This window comes from Haemorhous mexicanus, chromosome 1, assembly GCF_027477595.1.
Source record: "Haemorhous mexicanus isolate bHaeMex1 chromosome 1, bHaeMex1.pri, whole genome shotgun sequence".
Lineage (NCBI taxonomy): Eukaryota > Metazoa > Chordata > Aves > Passeriformes > Fringillidae > Haemorhous > Haemorhous mexicanus.
The window spans coordinates 30,202,216-30,223,200 of record NC_082341.1 but is presented as its reverse complement, the minus strand read 5'-3'; the positions used below and the strand labels follow the sequence as shown (position 1 = coordinate 30,223,200).

At 37.0% G+C, this 20,985-nt stretch overlaps 1 protein-coding gene across 9 annotated transcripts in view; it reads right to left on the bottom strand.

The window, feature by feature from the left end:
* HDAC9 (histone deacetylase 9) overlaps positions 1-20,985 on the bottom strand; it is a 268,924-nt gene that overhangs the window by 183,791 nt on the left and 64,148 nt on the right. The window lies entirely within an intron of this gene.

The window sequence follows — 20,985 nt, the reverse complement described above, 5'->3', positions numbered from 1 at the left end:
TTCTATTCTAATATGCTACCCCCTCAGTTAACAGATCTCAAAATCACCTCCTATCTCCCTCCCAAAATTCACAATCCACTTGGTTTTCACCTATTTTCATGCAGACATGAGACTACCACATACATCTATGGCACTCATTAGAGGCAAAGGCACATTTGGGAGAACTCGTTCTTTCTGTAAGTTGCACATCTTTTACCAGCACTGAATGCTTATGAATTATGACTTCTAAATCTAGAAAATAAGTTGAAGAAAATTCTAGTCTGCTTTCTGCTAAAAAAGCATTCAAGCAGATCTGGAACCAAAATGTGATTTATTTTTTTCAAAAAACAACAGTTTTTAATATAGTACAACACAAATGGAGTCTGTCACATTACAAGTCTCAAGGCACTTCACAATTTTCATCAAAAGCTGACAAAACTCTGTCTAGCTAGATATGACACAGAAAACAGATTTTTCAAATATTATCTTGTGACTTAACAGAGTAGGTGAATTTAAAAAAAAAAAAAAAAAAAACCCAAGTTCAAGAACACTTTAGCTGTAGAGACTGAAACTCTTGAATTCAGGGTTAGAATTTGGCAAAGTCTCCCTTCAGGGCAAGCAGAATTTACTCATAGACAAATTCATGCTCCAGACCACACACCAATCTGTCTTTTGTTACACAAGCTGACTGCTTCCAGAATAGTGCTAAAATCCATGTGCTGCATAGAAATAAAGGCTCTAATAAGAGAAACAGCGCACCAAATACATGCAGAAACTAATACAATTTCAATGTAATACCTCTGTTAAAGGTTGGAGACATTTTTTGTACCTGGTCTATACACATGTCCACAACCACTTGCAATATTATCTCTAACAACTAAAATCTAAATTTCTTCAGAGACATCTTTCTGTTTCAACCTTTCTTGCAGAATCAGAACACAACCAGCAAAAAAATATTTTTTAAAAAAGGCGATATTTTATAATAGGTTCTTTATTATTATTTTGCAAATTCTTAGGATGTAGAGGTTGATATAAAAAGTCAACAGTCAGAGAAATTTTAAGGAGAAAAAAATCATTAATCCCAAATGTTCCAAGTTACTTGGCTGGCTGTTACTCTGTAACACAGAGCCAGTCAATGTAAGGCTTGGAGTGGAAAGATAAAAATTCCTATCATACTCATAACTCCCAAATACTAACAATATTTACAATTTTTATGCTGATATGCAGAGGAGTTTCTTCATTCTTCACACAATGGTTCATCCTCTGCCAAGGTAGTGCTGGACAGACTAGTATAAAAATGAAAAAAAAATCTGTATATAGGAAAATTCATTAGAAGTGGCTGATTTATGACATATACATGATACTTCTACCAAAACTGGATTGAGTAGCACTGAACTTAGACATATTTGAGTATTGCACAGTGAATCTACTGCTGACACCCCAAATGATAAACTTTTACTGTCTTTGCTACTCAACTTCCAGTGAAAATTGGTTTTTTACACCTTTGTTATACCATAATGATCACCAGACACTCCAATTTCAAATGGAAGACCAAACAAGAATAGATTTGCCTTTGAATGTCATTAAGATCTCCTGAGTTATTCACTTGCTTAAGGATATCCACATGGGCTAATGTGCCTCACACAAAAACATCTTTGCTACTGTTCTTGGGTTTAAGGAAAAGTGAGTGACATAGCCCCAAGACTTTCACACTGTATTGTTACACAGCAACAAATAAAGCAGCCTTGCCCTGGCTTGAAAGTAGTTAGAGATGAGGATACAAAGCATTGTGAGTTCTGTTTGGTTCTGTAATTTCTTACATCAGTCTAGAGCAAGCTTCCCAAAGAGAACATGACTCTTCCTTGTCGTGCCAGCGCTGCTGAGATCTGCTGCTCCTAGCACAGCTCCAGTTTGCATACTTAAAATTCATAGTGTGGAGTGGTAATAGAAACCTTTAGTTTCTTCCAGAGACTTTTTGCAACATAAGTGAGAAGTATATATATACATATATATATATACACACACACAGACATATATATGAAAAGTATGAATTGTTTTACTTTAGTATCTGATTATATATCTAGCACAAATGGGAAAGCAGTAGACATACCAACTAATTTCATGGCATATAAACGCAATAAATACATCAAATACTTTTACTGAAGCAACAGTACATTTATGCCACTTTCAAAACTTTCTTTTTTTTTACACTAAAGCAATGTTTAGTAAATAGAGACATTGACAGCATGGCTATTCCAGCCAACCCTCACAGATCTGTGCAGTCCGAAGTGCTTAAAGAGCTCACTGTTTGGAAACTTAATTTCTATGCTCACCTAATACCAGGCACAACATCCTGAAACCCTTAGGTGCAGCTGAAATAAAAACAACACTGCCAGCATATTTTTTTAGTCATAGTAGGCTAGAACTAGGCAGAATAGTGGCTGAAGAACTGTTACTGTCTCAGCTCTTCAGATGCTGAGTCTAACTTCAGTTTGTTTGGGATTTTTTAATCCCACTGTTGGCAAGAAAGCATCTCTTTGTTTAATGATCTCTTTGGTAATTAAAACCAGGTAAGAGTGTTGCAATCCTTAAAGGAACTTAAAGTCAGATGCTAAATGCTCTTTTCAACCCAAAACTTGGAGACAAATCATAACCTCTGAGAAGGTGTAAAGATGCATACACACTAATCTTAGCAGCTGGAAATGTTAAATTCCTCCTTAAAAACTAGGCTAATACCCTTGGAAATTGAAGTGTTTGCATATATATCCTACTTTTTGATAAAACCTACATAAAAGGAGCTTCAGAACTCAAAAAAATACATTCAGCATTTTCTTGTTGTACTAACAAATTTCCAATTAAAAAACTCCAGTGTTTGTTGTGGATTTTTTGTAACCATAGGTCAAGGGTAAATTCACTTTCTTGTGTTCTTACTTTTAAAATAATAAAAGTTTGACAAACTTAAATAATTTGATTTCCACAAATGTCTGTATCTAAAAGACTCAATGACTTTCATTCATTGCTTAAAAAAAGTCTTCACCAATCATACATAAAAAAGTCTTCACCAATCATACATAAAAGTATTTTTGTGACAGTTATCTCAGAATTTCTGTTCTCAATTATTATTTTTAATAATGTCCAGAATGTTCAGCAACTAAACACCATTTTCAGCCCGATTTTTAAAACAGGACTTACATTTCTAAGTAAGAACACACAGATAAGGGCATTTACTTTATGCTGCTGCCACTTCAGCAGCAGCATTCAATTTTTTTTTTGCAGTAAGCAAAGATCAGCTCAGGTAGGAAGAATGAAGTCTCAGTACCTACAAAACTATACATTTTCTCTTTCCTCTGCTTTCCCCATTCAAGTCCATGACCATAAAAATAAAACACAAAAAAAAAATCTGGCTTTGGTTTGGGGTTTTTTTGCCAGGTAGCACACTTTGATCCCACACACGGCATCCTGCTGGAATGATTCCAGTCCTTTCAATGTCCAGCAGCACTGAGGGAACAGAGCTAGACTGGAGACTCTCCTTCTCCATATCCAAGAAGGGTGTGAGGACAGCCTACCACAGAGCAGGACAGCCAGCAGAAGAGAATTCCTGTCAGATCAAATAAGGGAGACTCAAGAGGACTGGGCAAGGACCTAACACCTTTAGTCAGGCTGAACCACGCCCTAGTGCACAATAACGTCACTGCAGCCAAAGGATGGCACCAGAGCAGGGCACTACTCAGGACAACAACACACAAGTGGTCAGGGAAAAAAAAAAAAAAGATTGCTTTTTTTATTCTTTAGATTATACAGAAAAGTAAGTTATAGCAGGTCATGTGTTCCTGTCACTGACTCCCTGGTCCCCCCATGCACACAGAGGCTGAACGTCAGCCATGCCAAAGCCCAGCTCCATCTACTTCCCAACTTTCAAGTCTGCCCTTCAAAAATTCCTCTTTTTCTGGACTTTGCTAATCACATCCCTTTTCCTGGGACTTAGCTAACCCTTTTTTTCATGCTATCCATGGATTTTAACAGAACATTTCTGAATACTGCATCAAGTATGGGTTGCTGCTACTACATGGCATGCTCACAGAGCAGTGAGAGCCCAAAGAGTGCTTGGAAAGCTGTCTGGAACCAAACAGCCACTCAGCAAAGTCATAGCTTCAGAAGAAACCATGTTACAAAAGCATAAATGCTGTCTTCATTTCCTAAGTATTACAGGAGCCAGAGTTTGGCCATTATGAAGCAGCTAAATACTCTCATCTAAACCAGGGCAGTACTGAATGACTCTGCTTCAAACACCCACGCGTGGCTCTGAAACAAAATACTACAAAAAAGCATTGGAAGAAAAGTACTGGGAAACAGTTCTGTTACAGATTAAGGAGCTGGTGGCAGACCTACTTTAGGCTTGGCTGGTTCCTTGCACCTTTTTACTGCAGGTCTCAACCACTTTTTAAATTAAGAAAATACCTGATTCTGTCTAAATATATAGAATGTGATCAAAGAGGGAAGGAAAAGAGGGAAATGTTTTTCTCTTGTATTAAGAGAAAAGCAATTTGCTTAATGATGCTGTTTGGTTTGGTTTTTGTGTGTGTGTGTAAAACAGATTTTTAGCCCAGGAAAGAATACAGCTTATAAACCAGATGTTGCAAAACACCTTCATTGCTGAAAACTATTGAGCATGCTGATATTTGAGGAAGTGGTAAGGTGAGAACCTCAATGTCTCAGGAGTCTTTCATAATAATATCACACTTAGCTTTGCACACCTAGCCCAAGGAAAAAAATACCCTATGAAAGGCTGGTTAACCCACTCCATCTACTACATTGCTCATCAAGACAGTGAAACTGTAATCCTAGTAACCATATGGAAAAACACCAATTTGCATTGTGAACCAAATTAAAATTAAATCTAGAAATATTGATTCTTGGGGGAAAAAACCAAAAACTTTAATGAATTAACTTCTGTAGCAATACTACTTAGGAGAGATGTTTTTCTTTTCAGCAGTTGCAGGTGAAACTGGCCATTTTAAAAGGCTTATTTTAGCACCTTGCAAACGAAACTGTGAAGCACTAATGAGACAACAATGTGATCTTTGGAAGAGGTATTTATTTAGCAGAGTCTTACACTTTCACAAGCAGGAAGCCCATTCTGTCAGCAACAGCAGTTCCATAAATAAGCATCAACTTCTTGCCTCTTTTGACCTAATTTTCACTACATTGTTTAATATAGCTACCATCTGAGAAAAGAAATCTAATGCTCAAAGCTACTAACAAAATGTCACAAACACAGTGGGCTTTGCTTCTAGCAATGCTAAGGCAAATAAAAGTTTATATATCCCACAGGAATTTTTTTCCCTATACTTGTATGTTGTACACATTTCTAGGTATCAGTCACCAAAAAAAAAGTTTTTTTCACTCCAAGATCAACCTTTCAGATTTTTTTAGGTTGCTCACATAGGTCTAAGTTTTTGAAATTAATTTCATTCTCTCTTTTTAAATTATTCTGAGTAAATTATATATATACACAAAACAATGAGCATATTGGGTCTTAGTTCCAGTTCATTCCAGTATTAGGGAAGTCTGAATGCAGTGTTTTCAAAGATGGTACCTCTAAGTCTTTCCACCTCTTTTATTACCTTAAAATACTTTTCTAAAAATTGAAACATTTTCTCCCATCTGTCAAAATATTGCCAGCAGAATAAAGCTGGTAGTAATTTGTCAAAATATTTAATTGCAAAAATGATGTTAAAATCAAACCCAACTCCCTGAGCTCCTTAGAATATGCTGTCAAAGAGATGAAATGTTTTCAGAAGAGTTTCAAGGATTTAGCTATATCCATGATGAAATGTTCAAGCAAAAGACTGATACAAGTAGCAAAATGTATAGACAGTTAAAATTGAGTTCCCATTTTGTGCCTAAAGCTGGTTTACCATCTATAACTTAGATAATGAAAATTACAATAGTGCTTGGTGGAAGCTATATATACCTCTAGACAGACTTCCTCTCTTCACTTACATCTCCCGAGGAAAAGAATACAAACAAAGCAAACAAACAGAAAACCTAGCTGACAACAACATCAGAAAACACTCACAGACGCCAGAGAAAACCCCATGACCAAAACCAAAACAAAAATCTCAGAAAAAAACCATAAAAAAACTTATCCTTTAAGATTTTCAACACCTACCCACTAGGAAATAGCAGTTGAATACACTGTTTCATTACTCTACTTTCAGATTCTTGATAGACATATTTTACAAACATAAAACTCTTAAAGAATATTAAGGCTACAAAATTCAGCATTTTGAAATTACAAAAGTTTGGATTAGGGCTGCCTTTGACATATTAATTTGCTTGCTGTTCTTATGTGGATTATAGAAAAAATTTTAATTAAGTGCTTCTATGCTTCTTAGGATACTTATAGAAGGGATGAATGTTATTCATTTAACTAAAAGCTTTTATGCTTTGTTCCCCTTATTCACTGATTAAGGTTCCAAAAGCAGTTTATCAGACATTACCAACATCTTCCTTTGAAAAAAAAAATTATTCACTTCTTCAATGAGCTCCCTAAAATGTTGAATAAAATCACTTTGAAACCCATTTTACTTTTTCAATATCCTTTCAATATGAGAGAATCCTCTACACTATGGAGAGGAGTGACCACGTTCCATTGCAGAGCAGTTTTCTCCCTTTTGCAGGTAAGTTCCACTAACCCCAGTTTCACCACAAAGCTATCCTGTGCCAATATCCATGTCTAGCCAGTATCTCCACCAGCTTCCAAAGCTAACAATCTTAATAATCCATGTGGTGTTGCCTCAGTTCCCTATGGATGCTGTGTTGGCATGTCTAGCTAACAGAGCAATTCTCTACCTGCCAGTCTTTCCACTAAAATTTACTCAGCTGAGGCCATTGCTTCTCTAAATATCAGGTTATTTCAGAAATGGGAAATACTGTCCAATACAAAAAAAACCAAAACCCAACCAACCCAACCAAGCAGGTCCTGCATGGACCTGGGATCCTGCAGGAACTCTTTCCCTCCCGTGTAATTCTGCAGGGCTGGGAGTTATTGCATGCCATTTAAATGGGCCTCAAAGAGCATTTCCAAGAAACAGAAATTTCCCCAATTTGTTTCCTCTATCTTAGAATTGTATAGAAGTCCTGTTTCAGATCTTGAAACATCTACACCTCATCTGAATTCACCTCAGAACTAAACTGGAGAGTGAAATGGTCACTGAAGAACTACTTTTTTTGTTTTGTGGAAGACAAAGAAATCCTCAGCCATCTCTTTAAGTCTGGACTTTTCAAAAGCTTCGTACACGTGTCAAGACGGGCAGGGTAGATGTGAATGCCATTCCCTGAACTTCCATGCAGAGGGCCATTTCATGCAGTATGATTTCCCATTTAATCTTTTTCTTCTTTTAGAAGCATAATTTTTAAACTTTCCCTGTATTTTTTACTGCTATAGTTACATACTCAGAGTCTCTAACAAGCATCTGTGAAAGTACCTGAAGGGTAAAGAAAAACCTGCCAAGAAAAAAAGGTTGGATTCTTAGGTTTGGCTTTGAGAAACACTACTGAGAAGAAATTCTCTCTTTAATTGCGCTATCAAAAAAAGCTTCTGGATGATACAACTTACACATTACCCATTTTCAGAAATACATCCAATGGTGCATATCTCCACATGCACTGCTCCACACAATCCCTGTGCCAGGGGAATGGATTAGAGGGTTTTCTTTCACATTTGAGGGCGTGGGGGAAGGATGGTAATTAAGAAAGCCAAAACAAGGCTGAGGTTATTCATTCCAAACAGGCACTCTGAGAACTGCAGCTTGTACATGCCCAACAATGCTTTCATTTTCAGTGACTGTAGGAAGAGAGAATCTGTATCACACACTGGAAGGTCCATGGAAACAGGTTTTGACCCTCAAGCTATGGAAGCTGTCATTTAGATCAGCCCTTTCCCAGTATTTCACTATAACAGTACAAAAAATGACAAGGCTTTTTGCTACTGACGCATAACTTATCTAATACAGCAGATTTTGAAGAAGCATAATAAAGCTAATCTGTTTTTGCAACTTACAACAAATACTGGTTTTTCTGTTAAACTTATTAATTCTTACACATTAATTTCTGTGAATAATATTTGAGGGAAGAAGAGGAATGGGAAGCAGAACTGACTGAATCAAGAAGCTCAATTTCCCTGAAAGACAGATTTTTAAGCTCTAGGAAAAGCTGCTTATAGCTGTGTATTTCATTTTTAAAAAAGCAAAAAAAAAAGCATCTAACAGGCCTAAAACAACATACAGAACATCATGTTCATTTTTTCAGCTATATTAAGACAAAACCCACTTTATATAGCTATTTATATGTTTTTCAAAATACTATGTATTGCACTGTTCTCAAAAGGGAGACATCTGAGCAGCGAACTGCCTAGTGCAGCCTAAGAGGCTGCTGGCCTCCCTTGCTGCAATGGCACAACTGCTGGCTCCTCTTCCAACTTTTCCACCAAGATCTCCAGGTCCTTTACTGCAAAGCTGCTTTCCAGCCAGTTGGCCCCCTGTCAGAATTGGCACACACGGTTATTCCTCCCAAAGCTGATATTCAACCAAGAGAAATGCAAAATCCGGCACGAGATTCCTGTTGGTGCATCTCTCCAACCTGCCAAGGGCCTTAATGAAGCTGCTAAGCAGTTATCAGCCCCTGGGCAGCTGGCTAGTTATTGGCCACCAGCTGGACCATGGGCTGCAGTTTACAGGTTGGCAGCTCAGCCTGTTGGTAGTCCACCTCCCTGGTCACTTAGCTACTCATACTTCATCCATGGGAATGTTATAGGAGACTGGGCTGCAAAGCCTTCTGCAGTATGGAATGTACAACACCCACCCCTCTCCCCTGCAGAAGGCGATGAGATTGGAGAAGCAGGATTCTCCTTTCTAAGTCCACACTGACTATTCCCAACTACCTTATTTTCCCTCATATGTCTGGAAGTGATTTCCTCTGTTGTTTGGTCCCTCACTCTCACAGGAATCAAGTTGTCTTCTCCTTGCCCTTCATGAAAGCAGGAATGACATTTTCTTTTCTTTCTCCCAAATACCACACTCTCTCAAGGATAATCAAGATTGGCCTTCATAAAGACATTGGTCAGGTCCCTGAACACTCATGGGTGCACCCCACCAGCTCCCACAGACTTCTCTAAGTCCAGTTTTAGTGCCTCAATCTTCTTCTACTGAGGATCAGTCTTCTGTAATCCAGACAGGTCTCATGCACCTGAGTCCTGAAGGTCAGCAAGAAAGACAGGATGGAGAAGATATTGAACATCTCAGCATGCTCCATGTGAGACGCCACCAAAGCCCCAGTCCCAATCAGAAGTGGGCTGCCATTTTCAGTAGTCTCTCTGATACACCTGAAGAAGCACTTTTCATCACTCTTGTACCTTACATCCCTTGCCAGATTAAACTCCAAGTGAGCTTGGCTTTGCAAACTTGTATCTCCCTTTTCCTCCAGAATCCCCTGTCCCTGTTTAGACTTCCCTTAGGCTTTTCTTTAATGCCAGATTTCTGCTAGGACCTCTTTTTTTATCCATGTAGGCCTCCCTGCAGTTTTGCTTGACTATCTACACATCAGGATGGAGCTTGCATTGAGAGATCCTTGAGAAATCAACCAGCACTTCCTGATGCCTCTCCTCTCCAGGCCCTTCTCTATTCTATTGTTGCACAGCTTGGTAACAGAGCTGAGCCTGTGTGCACAGCCAGGGCACTCAAGTCCTTAATTCCCTGGGTGGCACACGAGCTCCCCAGGGAGTTCTCTACAGGGATGAAATAAAAGGACCTATTTACAACTCTAGCTGCAAATATGTATTTTGACTAATTGCCAAAGGAGCTTGCCATGTGGGAATTTTGGATGGCTCAAATGATTCCCCCAGGCAGGTCCTGCTGTGTCTTGATAAACTCATCTGTTTCAGTGCTGATTATCATCCTGAATGGAGTCTCTAACCATTTCAGAGATGCAGCTTCTGCAGCAGAATTAACCAAACTGCACACAGATAAGACACTTGCAAACAGACAGTAACCTGTTCCTCTGGGTGTAGAAACAGTCACATACAATATTTTGTTGAGACTTCATCGGACATGATTTGTACATAGTTTAAAATACTCTCTACAATGACCACACATGTGTCAGGGAGATCACACAAGAGCATGAGTCAGCTGGGTTGCAAAATTCAGCAGAACTATGGTTTGGGGAGTCTCATGTTGTGGAAGTCAGTGTAGCATTCTTCTATTATGGGACACTACCAAATCATATTTGTTTCTTTTCATTGTGGGAATCCATGACTTGAAAAGCCATCCTCAATGACAACGCCTTCATAATTACATTATTTCTGTTTATTTAACATTATCAAGACTTTGTAGGCACCTGTAAAGTCAACAAAGCTACTGAAATAAAGCCACTTGATTTAGAAACTGCTACTGCGTCAGTAAACCACAAAAAAAAAAAGTCATCATAATTTGCATCTATAATGAATTAATTACATACCTACTTCTAAAGTAACATTTCTTTCTGTGTTATGCATTTATACAACTACACTACTATGTTGATGTGGAAATTAGGATAAGCATACAAAATACTTTAAACATACACCTAAAAAGCATGCACTTAAATACTACAAATATCATTTTTCAATGAGAGAACATAAGCAGATCACTGCCTTTGATATAAAACCCCAAAGATATCAACCAATATGGCACCTGTGTTGAGACAGGACTAATTACTTGATATGTGACAACCTGAAGAAAATAGGTAACTAGAGAAACACTGCAATTATTACACAAATATATACTTTAAAATACATAGTTCTGCATAAATGCCATTTCTTTTATGAATGCATCTTTTCATCCTTTTCTCTACTCATGATAATTCTGACACACCAAAAAAATTGTGTAACAAATAATTCTATAAACATTCCCATGTATTTTTAAATAGTAGCAGCATACACAGACAGATTTCAACATGGGTTGCTAAAGGTAGGCATTTAAAATTTCCCAGTAAGTGTATTTCACTTTTAGTAAGTTATTGAAAAGCCCTCCATATAAGTTTAGGTCTCCATTTTTGAAAAAATCTGAGTAGTAATTTAGCTTACAAAATAATTCAGGAACATATTACTGTAGCAATCTATCTTGATATTCTTAGTATATTACTTGAAATAATTAATTTGGTATCAATCTAACATTTCGTTCACAAACCTGAATTTAAAAGAAATTAAAGCCAAAAAAAAAACCCTATGCAAAAAAAGGCAGACCAGCTACATTGTGAGGTACTGAAGAGTAAAAATGGCTGTTCACACACACTGAATCCAGAGATGCACAAATTTAATACAAGCAGTAAAAAGAATATTTGTCTAAATTCCAATTCTTTCACCTTCTTCCACTGCTTTCATTATCTTGTGCTATACAACCCAAATAGATAAAAAAAATTAGTGGTTTGGGCAGCAGTCAGATGATTCTTATAATATTTCAACCCTTTTTTCAGTTGTGCAAATTGCTTTATGAAATTACAACTCTGGATACTAAAATAACATTACAATAAATAATTCTGGAATGTCTGTGCCTTTTTTTTTTTTTTTTTTTTACATCCCTGCAATATCTCCATGGATCCGCATTTAGAAAAACCTCTACCTAACACGTGAAAACAAAAATTTTCTAATAAAGTCTAATGTTTAGACATTTATTGCTGAACATGATTTTACAAGAGAACAGAATTAATTAGGTAGTCCTTCAGATGTACTTCAAGACTTGAACACCAGTTCACTCATTCCAATGCGGTTGGCATGGGCTCAGTTATTCTGTTAAGGAAAATGCAGTTTTACTAAATGACACATTATTTTGACAAATAGTCAAAGTCAGGAAAATCCAGGAAGTAGTGACATTGTTCAGAATATTTTTGTAATATAAACATGAAGAAAGTAATACTATTTCAAATGCTTTGACATTGTGCTCATTAACTTCTCCAAACCAGATAAGACTTTTGTTGCTTACTGGTGGGTTTATGATCAAATGACAATCACTTACAGCATCAATTCCTGTTAAATGCAATTAAACTGAGGAAGGAAACATAAGTAGCTATGACCAAAATGGCATTTTCAAGTATGGTAAAATGATTAGGGCAAAGTGAAATGACAGAAAGGCCCCATAAGAAAGAGTGTTCCCTACTTTATCATTAGAATGACCAAATTTGTAATATTAATCTGGGATTCAGAGCAGACAAACACAATGCAGAGAAATATTTGTTAAACACAGATGTCATTTATCAAGATGCATGAATAACTGTAATCCAGTATTGCATTCCTTATCCACCTTAACACATGAAGAGAATAAAGGAGAAAGACACAAAAACTAAAAATAAAAACCCTTCTGTGCAGGCTGCTACTCCTTTTGTGTGACTAAGACTGTTCTCCCAAGCAGTAGTAATATGCATTCCAAACATCTGCCATCTGACTGATCACAGTAGTGCAAGAAGCAACTTTGAGGGAAAATTACCAAATATATCTGTGTATGACTGCTATCAACCAGCTTTAAAAATGTGGAAGATGGTACTCTTAGAAACATTGCAGCAGAAACGTGATCTAGAAACTTGTATAAGTATTCCTTTACCACACACAAACAGACAGCTAGACCAAAAAGAACAAATAAATCAACCTACAATTTTCTGACCCAATGATAAAAGCATCGGCTCTATACAACACTGAAAATACTTTTTAATGTTAAAAATTATAATTAATGTCTCATTTAAAAGTTAATTATTACTAAAATAATTATGGAAAAAAAATGTTTGCAGGCACCACACTGAATAGGCAAGAAAATATAATTAAACTGATGCTGCAGAGAAAAGAGACTTCAGCTGGCAGGACACAAACTCAAGACCTGCAGGTGCCCAGGGTTCCCCACCAATTAACACAGACAGCAATGCACAGGGCTGCCCAAAACACGTTATTCATTCAAAACTGGTACTCATGACTCAGGGCAAACTGGGAACCATTGCTCTGAACAGACCAAGGACTGAAGGGGCAGCATTTTATTTTACATCATTGACTTTGACTTATTCAATTATGCCAAGCCTTCACTCTGGCCTTGGTATCAAGCACGTTCACCCTTTACTACACCTACACCACATTGTTATGAGTACATCCGGCACCTGAATTCTGAAAGGGGTTGAGCAGAATCCCACACCATTAAAAATTAGTTTGCACTTTTGTAGCTTCATAAGCCTCAAAAGCCACAAAAGTTACCTTTAATTACAAAAGGAACCATCAAGTATTTATTACATAAAACTTTATGACTCTTTACATGATCTACTCATTAACGGGGATTTATCCAGTCTCATCTCAGGAAAATTCTGGTGGCAATAGTCAGATTCTCATCCACCAATGCCCATTTGAAGCAGCAAAATAGATACCTTTTTTTCAGATTTTTTTTTTTTTTTGGATCATTAGTTATTCCTCTTGTCAGCCCTGGAATTCAAGGAAAGAAATGTAATAACTGCCCATGTCTGATGCTGAAATTTATTTCCAGGGAAGTAGCTATACTTGGAATGAGAAACGTTTAGAAACTCCCCCAGTTCCCAGATGAATGCACACCATCTCATTAACAAAGGCTCCACATTATGGGAAATAGGTAAAAGAAGGAATGGGAAGTGTGGAGTCTTTTCCAAACTATCATGCTCCCAGCTTTAGTCTAGATGGAAGGCTACAGCCAATTTGTGTCCTGTTTGCCCACAGGATTTTCCTAACTAGGACCATAACCCACAGTCATGGTTACTTTTGCCTTTTAGGGACACAGTTGTTTAGGCCCTGCTAACTATAAAGTGCTTTATAGAAGGCAGAAAATAAAGAAAATAAAGAAAATCCAAAAGACTAATTTTGTAATAAACTTTTTAGGCTCTTTCTGTGCCACCTGACTTCAAAGAGAGGGATTCTTTTAATCAGCCACGGAAGAAAAGAATTTGTATGCAAACAGAATTAAGCTATCAGTAAAGCACGACAGTTGAACGTGGATTCATTAAACAGAGCTGCATCTGAGGACTAAATTAGGCATAGGCAATAGATGGGAGAAAAAAAAATCTATATCTTAAAATGTGATAGGGTCCATTTACTAGATGAGATTACTTTTCTCTACAATACATTACCCAAAGGCACTTCCAAAACTGAGGGAGTATATTACATGGTGCTAATCAGAACTTTTTTCCTAAGTAGGTCAAATGTTGAAAGAAAATCTTGAAATCTTATGCACTGTTAAAAAAAAAAAATCTCCCAAAATCAGTTCAGCCAAGGTGCTAATCACTTTCTGAAATATAAAAACCTGCTGCATAAACATTAAATGTAGCACTTTAAAATGCACAGTCATATACCTGAGGCTGTTCTTTTACTGTCATTTTGATTTAGTCTGTAATAACCAAATGTATTTCAATTATAAAAATGCCTTTATTTGCATATGTAGTTGCTTAATTTCATAAAGATTGACTTGTTTAATTCTTTTTTCCAGAAATCAAAACATCCCCAGTTCCAAATGGTCAGGCATATTTAGACTTCAGATTTTGTTCGTTGTTTAGAAGAACATTAATAAGGCAAAACAAGGTTTGCTTGTTTTTTCTGGTTTTATTGACAACAGGTATATTACACCTTTGAATAGATTTGATGGAGAATGAGGCATCATGGGGAAGGACAGGGAAGGAATTAGCAAAAAAAAAGGAGAAATAGCTTTGCTGCCAAACTGCAGCACAGACAATTCTGACTCAGGTTTCAGCAAACACCAGTTACACTCTGTTCTGTATGTCCTGTACATAACTTTGCAAATTCCCAAATTAAGAATCTCCTTGGTCGAGTGTGCTTCCTGGCCGTTGTTCTAAAGCCTAACTGATGATTATCCATTACTACCTTCATGCCTTCTTTCAAAATTCAGAATCAAAGAACATATGTGGATGGGTACAGAAGAGAGGAGTTGCCATGGATTTAAATGGGAACACCATTAACCTCTCTGAAGACATATGCAATGAATCTCTATGTGCCTCCTGGCTAACAGATAGGGGTTTAACTGCAATTAGGACACCATGGAACCCTTGCTGCTAAGAAATAAGCTCAATTAGCTTGGGCATAGTACCAACACAGCTTTCTGTAATCTCAGGATGCAGCAAGAATCATCTACCAGCTGTTTGCAACATGGAAACAGTAAACTAGCATCTGTCCAAAAAGGACATATTGATTTACTGATGTTAGAGCTATAAAATCAGAATTAGGATTATAAATCTTGCTGAATGGGGAATGATGAATCTAAGCAGTAGAATCAAATTGGAAAAGAGACAAAATATGTAAAAGGACGACTTGTTAAAACAGGAGGGGTGGTTAACTTCCTGGGGAGTGCAGGACTATATTTTGGTATTAAAAATAGGGCCAAAGTATCACCCAAACCAGGTGAGATTTAGAAAGGCCCAAGAGGAGTTTGCACATTTACCACCAAAAAAAAAAGGCAATTTAGCAATGTGCTATAGCCAAACTGCTGCAAACTGTGCTTCAGCAAGAGCTTCACATAAATGAAAGATATTTTTTAGTCTGTGCATGGGTTTGAAGGGATTTTCTTGGTCTATAATTTGGAAAGATAGCTCTATTATTTCAGAAGGGTTTCAGGGTTTTGGGGTATTTTTTTGTTTCCAAGAATAAAGAAAAATTCTGGACAGGAAAATGGCATGTCAAATAAGATGTGTCTTCTGGAAAATGCAGAAGAATACCACATTTTCATGCATATATGCTGTGTCTCTGTTAATGTAATTACCAACAAATCAGAGAACAGATAAGCAAGATCCTCATAAAGTCACATAAAACTAAAGACAGAGTCTAGAATGCTATCTTGAAGAAGAAACAGGTTATTGCAGAGAAGAGTACTTGAAGGGAGATGGTTCTTTGAAAAGAAGAGCATCCTACCTACACAAAAAACTCAACATCACCGTTCAAGTGAAGGCACATATTTTTTTCAGATATTCTTCACATGCATAACCTGCAGTCTATACCTGACTATAGGCTACGTGTATGAGCCACACAGCATAAATATAAAATGTTATTTTTAAGCCCAATTCAAAGTCTGGAATGGTTCCTTATTTCCCCCTCAAGTTAATTTATTTTGAGGTAATTCAAGGCACCAAACGTGGTTTTGTAAAATAGTATGTAGTCTTCCATTTGTTCTGGTCAACAAGTATGTATTCAAGCAAGAAAAATAACCTAAGTTAATTAGCAAATAACTAACTTAAGGGAGAACAGTCTTCAGCAGACATACTCAAAGCTTTGCCATACCTTCATGGAAAATAAAGCAGCTCTCCTAATTCAATCTTCACACTAAGTATTCTTAGTAGACATGCGTGACATTAGAGAGAGAAGGTTTTGGTTATAAACCATAAATATTCATTAAGGAGCTACTGCATGGCCTTTTCAGAAAAATACATGTCTGAGAAAAGATTATATTCTTTAGAACTTTTGCCAATTTATTATTAAACAGCATTCAACTGTCTGTAACATTTCTAAATGCAGCATTTCTGAGTGAGTGAGTACATGAAAGGATAAATCTGGTTCACACAGTCTAAAATCTTCTTCACAGTCTGGGAAAACACTACAACAGGGAAAAAAATTCATAAGAAAAAAAATCTTCATCTGTCATTCAAAGATTCTCCTGGCATAACTTCAAAACTTTACTCCCACTTTGCTATACATTTTGATATAAAAGTTCATCCTTTCAAATCATCATGTTAGACTCAGCTAACAATCTTGCTAGAATATCTGCAAACAGAAATCTGTAAAAGAGTAAAAAATGATTGTGATCTCCCAAACATTTTTATGACCTCACACTTTTAAAATTCAGTGTTTTGTTTATTCCTAAATACTCTGTTCATCTGCCTAAGATAGTTTGCTTGAGGACCTCTTTTCTTCACCCCTCTCCCTATAAAGACAGATAAGAAAGAATCTAGAATAATAATACCAACCATGAAATGAATAATGCTGTTCACATTTTTCCCATGAATTGTACTGTTTACTCCCAAATTTTATTCAGTATTTTCTTCTGTATGGAAACAATGTATTAATTCCTGTAATTTTGTGTCTTATTTTTAAAAAAATGCATATAATTTGCAAATAGATCCTAGGTGAAAGAAGGAAATCTCCCAAGACCATTTCTTAAATAAATGGCAGCAATAACAGACTTTTACACAACAAAGATTTAGCAAATAATAAGAAATTAATGAAAATCTACAATTACTTGGATTATAAATTACAGAATTAGCAGCAGGATTGTTTTCATTTACAAAGCCAAAAGTAATTATAAATAATGAAATAAGAGAGCTCTAGTAACAGCCTTGGTAAGAGTATGAAATTAGCAAGCTGAGAATAATTTGAAAAATGTAACAACACTAAAGAGCCATCAAAGTGATGATAATTGGCAGCATCTGCTATTTCACTGCAACAGTACATCAAATCAGCTGCAAATATAGGGCTTTTTAAGCTTTCTCACAGAGTTGTACACTCTCCTGCCTCCTCTGCTTTCAAATACTGATGTGCAATAATCATGCTTCATGCAAGAATATTTGATGAAAAAATGAGCATTAAAAATAAAATTACTTACTAATATTTATGACACAATAGGTGGTACTTTAAACAGAAACTCAAATAGGGCAAATGTTTTCCAGTCTCTATTAAAACATTCTCAAGTGGTTACTTGACAATTTCAGCTCTGTTCCTACAGAATTCCTGTATACTCTTCAAACTAATTTTATTCCATTTCATCTTCCACCAACACTGGGTAGACAATCGGATTTTTAAAAAATTAATCATACTATTCAGTGAATTGTATTATTCAAAATTCTCCATTAACTCTTGAAACTTACACTGTCAGAATGATGCTGCCATCATCTGAGATAGAGAGGACACAATTTAGAAGGTTCAGAGAAGCTTTAAAATGCTACTATTTCCTAAAAGCTACAAGCCCTTCAAATCTCTCTATTTTGGGCCTCATAACCATAATAGTTGTTTCGGATTAAAAAAGAAGATCTGGGAACCATCAAACCCCACCATTCCTCTAAACTCAACTGAAGTTTCATTTCCTATAAGCACCCAGACACCGAAGGCAGGAGTGTACCATGGAAATCATTTCAAATTCTAATCGTTGCCCACGTGTCCTTTGCTCTCCACAGCAAGTAGAGAAGATGACAAATGCAGGCTGGACCTTGCAAGTGCCTATGATGGGCATGGAGGCTACAGACAGACGAAATGAAGGAATGTGCAACTGCCATGGACACATTCCAGTGGAGCTGCTAAGTCTCTTCTCCTATAAACTGTGAAATCTGAGACGGCTTCATTTCTTCCACATGCCTCCAGAAACAACTACATAGATAGTGCAATACCAAAGACTCCCTCAACCATTCCTCCTTCTGACCTTCGCTTTCCTATAGAATATTATGGGATCAGATCTTAAAAGCATTATTTACAATATCCAGCATATATATACTTCACCATATACTAAGTATGGTGACTTGCACTGCATTTAATGTAGCTGAAAACTTCATTGAGCACTAGGTGTTTTCTAGTCAGAAGCTTGATTTTAAGGCCTGACCTGCCTTTTTGCAACATTATTCTTTTTGCCTATGTTGTGGATGCAGAAACAGTACTCTTTTAACTAGAAAAATGTATCTGGGAAGGGGTGGGGGTGTGCAGCAACCTTTTCCATAACATTAACACCACATAGCACAGAAATGACACAGGGAAAGTTTCTCTGGAATTATTTTAGATTTGCTGGCACACCCTTTGACTTACAACAAACTGTAAGAGAAAAAAAAATTGAACTAAAGGAGGAAAACTGCCTAAGAGAAAGCCATAGTTGAAAACAGATCTCAAAAAAGGGGAGTTCTTGACTTGAAAGGATTCCTCTACCCCAGTATTCAGGATCCAGTGAAGCTCATTATTTTCACTCATAGTCAGTTGAACAGTTAATAACATGAACAACAAGTCTACACTTGTTAGGACTCTTAACACCACAGATTTCAGAATGAATAAAGGAACAACTGCTTTGAGATTAAATACTGGATTGGGAACATTGATTTGAAACACGGGACAGAATTAGGATCCCTGAGGTTAGGCTCTGGTAACACATATAATTACATGATGGCTCCTTCTAAGACCAAAAATAGATGATCTCAGGAATAGCTCTAAGCACATTTCAGAGCTAGAGAGAAAAGGAAAAAGAAGTTATAACCCAATACCTTAAAAATTCAGCAACAGATTCCTCACACTGATTGACTAAAATGTAATTTTTCTAATCACTTCTTACCTCCCATTTTGCAACAAACTGGGTACTAACATTCAAAAAATTTTCCTCTGCACACAGAAGAGCTAAGAAGATATTTTTAGCCTGGTTTCCTAAGGAAATGAAACTTATCCGTTAGGCCCTCATCACAATACCTTCTGAATTCATGGAGTGATTTCTGCCAGGTCTGACAGGGTGTGAAACATATTAGATTCCCAAAAATGGCAGCTGGGAGGGGAAGGGGAATGTCAGTAGTGCTCCCACTGTGGAGCTGCCTTTGCCAGCCATCAGGGAGAGCACGGGGGAGATCCCCCCTGCCCTCTCTGAGATCAGGCTGCTGCAGTTGTGCTGCTCAAGGGTCCAGGTGGAGTGGGAAGGGACAAGACTGGTTTTGTCTGATTGTCTTGCTTCCTTTAATGACAGCTGGGATGATCAGGTATTTTCATGATTCCTGTTCAGCTGGAAATGAATGTAGCACTGACCAAATGCCTCGCTAAAATGTATCTTGTTACAGGTCCACCAAGGTTTTTAAGAACTGTGTAAATTTGCTGAGGATCCAGCAGCAGGCACTGCAATGCCGTGAAGGCTGAAGCAAGAGGTGAAATTTGTTAATGACTTGAATGAGGGAAACATTTGAAAAACTCCAAGGGGATCTCCTGTAGCTGGAGAACCAGGTAAAAGAATAACAATAATAACAAAATTTGGTAAAGAGAAGCAGAGGACAATATCAAGCATTAAGATGTCCACAAAACAAGCTTGTTTTGTCACCTAGGAAGACAAAATTACTTGCTAATTATACTCATGTTGCTCAGATAAGGGATGTGGATGGCCTCAAAAAGCAACACTTCCTGCAGCTACTACTGCTCTAACATTTTTTTTCTACTGTTAGACTTCACATCCAGCAAGTTCTGTAAGAAGAAAAAGAATTTTTCTTTGATGGCTGTTAAAAGGCATCAGCATTAAAGGTAAGTTATGTGGAAGCCTTTTCATCACAGCACAGCTATATCTTAGAGCACAAGTGGCTGGCAGCCACAAGGTCACTCCCAGCTGAATGATCCACAGTCCAGCATGTTTTCTTCTGTGAGATTCATATGGAATTACTTGTAATGTTTTTCAGTGTGAGATTATAAATAAAACTATAATTTCAAATCCTTACTTTTTGTTAACCTCATGAAGCTTCTCAAACATTTGGCGTAATGTTTTTTTTTTCTTTCCTAGGTAAATATCCAAATATGAAAAGAATACATAGAAGCCACTCTATAATGCATGCTGTAGAAACTATAGAGTGCTAATGTGGATAGACAGCTTGCAATAAAATAAACTATATTAATTAAGAACCCAAGATACATTGACAACTTTTTTTATGCCTTCCCTAGGAAAAACACCCATTACTGGTTTTTTGGGGTTTTTTTTGCTTGCTTGCTTGGCCTTGGGCTTCTATTGCTAGGAAAATCATTGTTGAAAAGCTCCTAACCCATTTCAAGTAAAACTATTAAGTAAGAAAATATACTGACAACAAAAGTTAGCTCATCCCACTGAATGACTGCAATAAAACAGATTCTGAACTGATGTGCCCTTCCCTCGTCCTGGGGTATATTTAGCCACATCAGACACATGATCAGTATGACAAAAAGAAGTAGCTGTAGCAAGTAAAACCTCTGTTACAACTTTTGGCTACTAAGAACCCAATCTAATT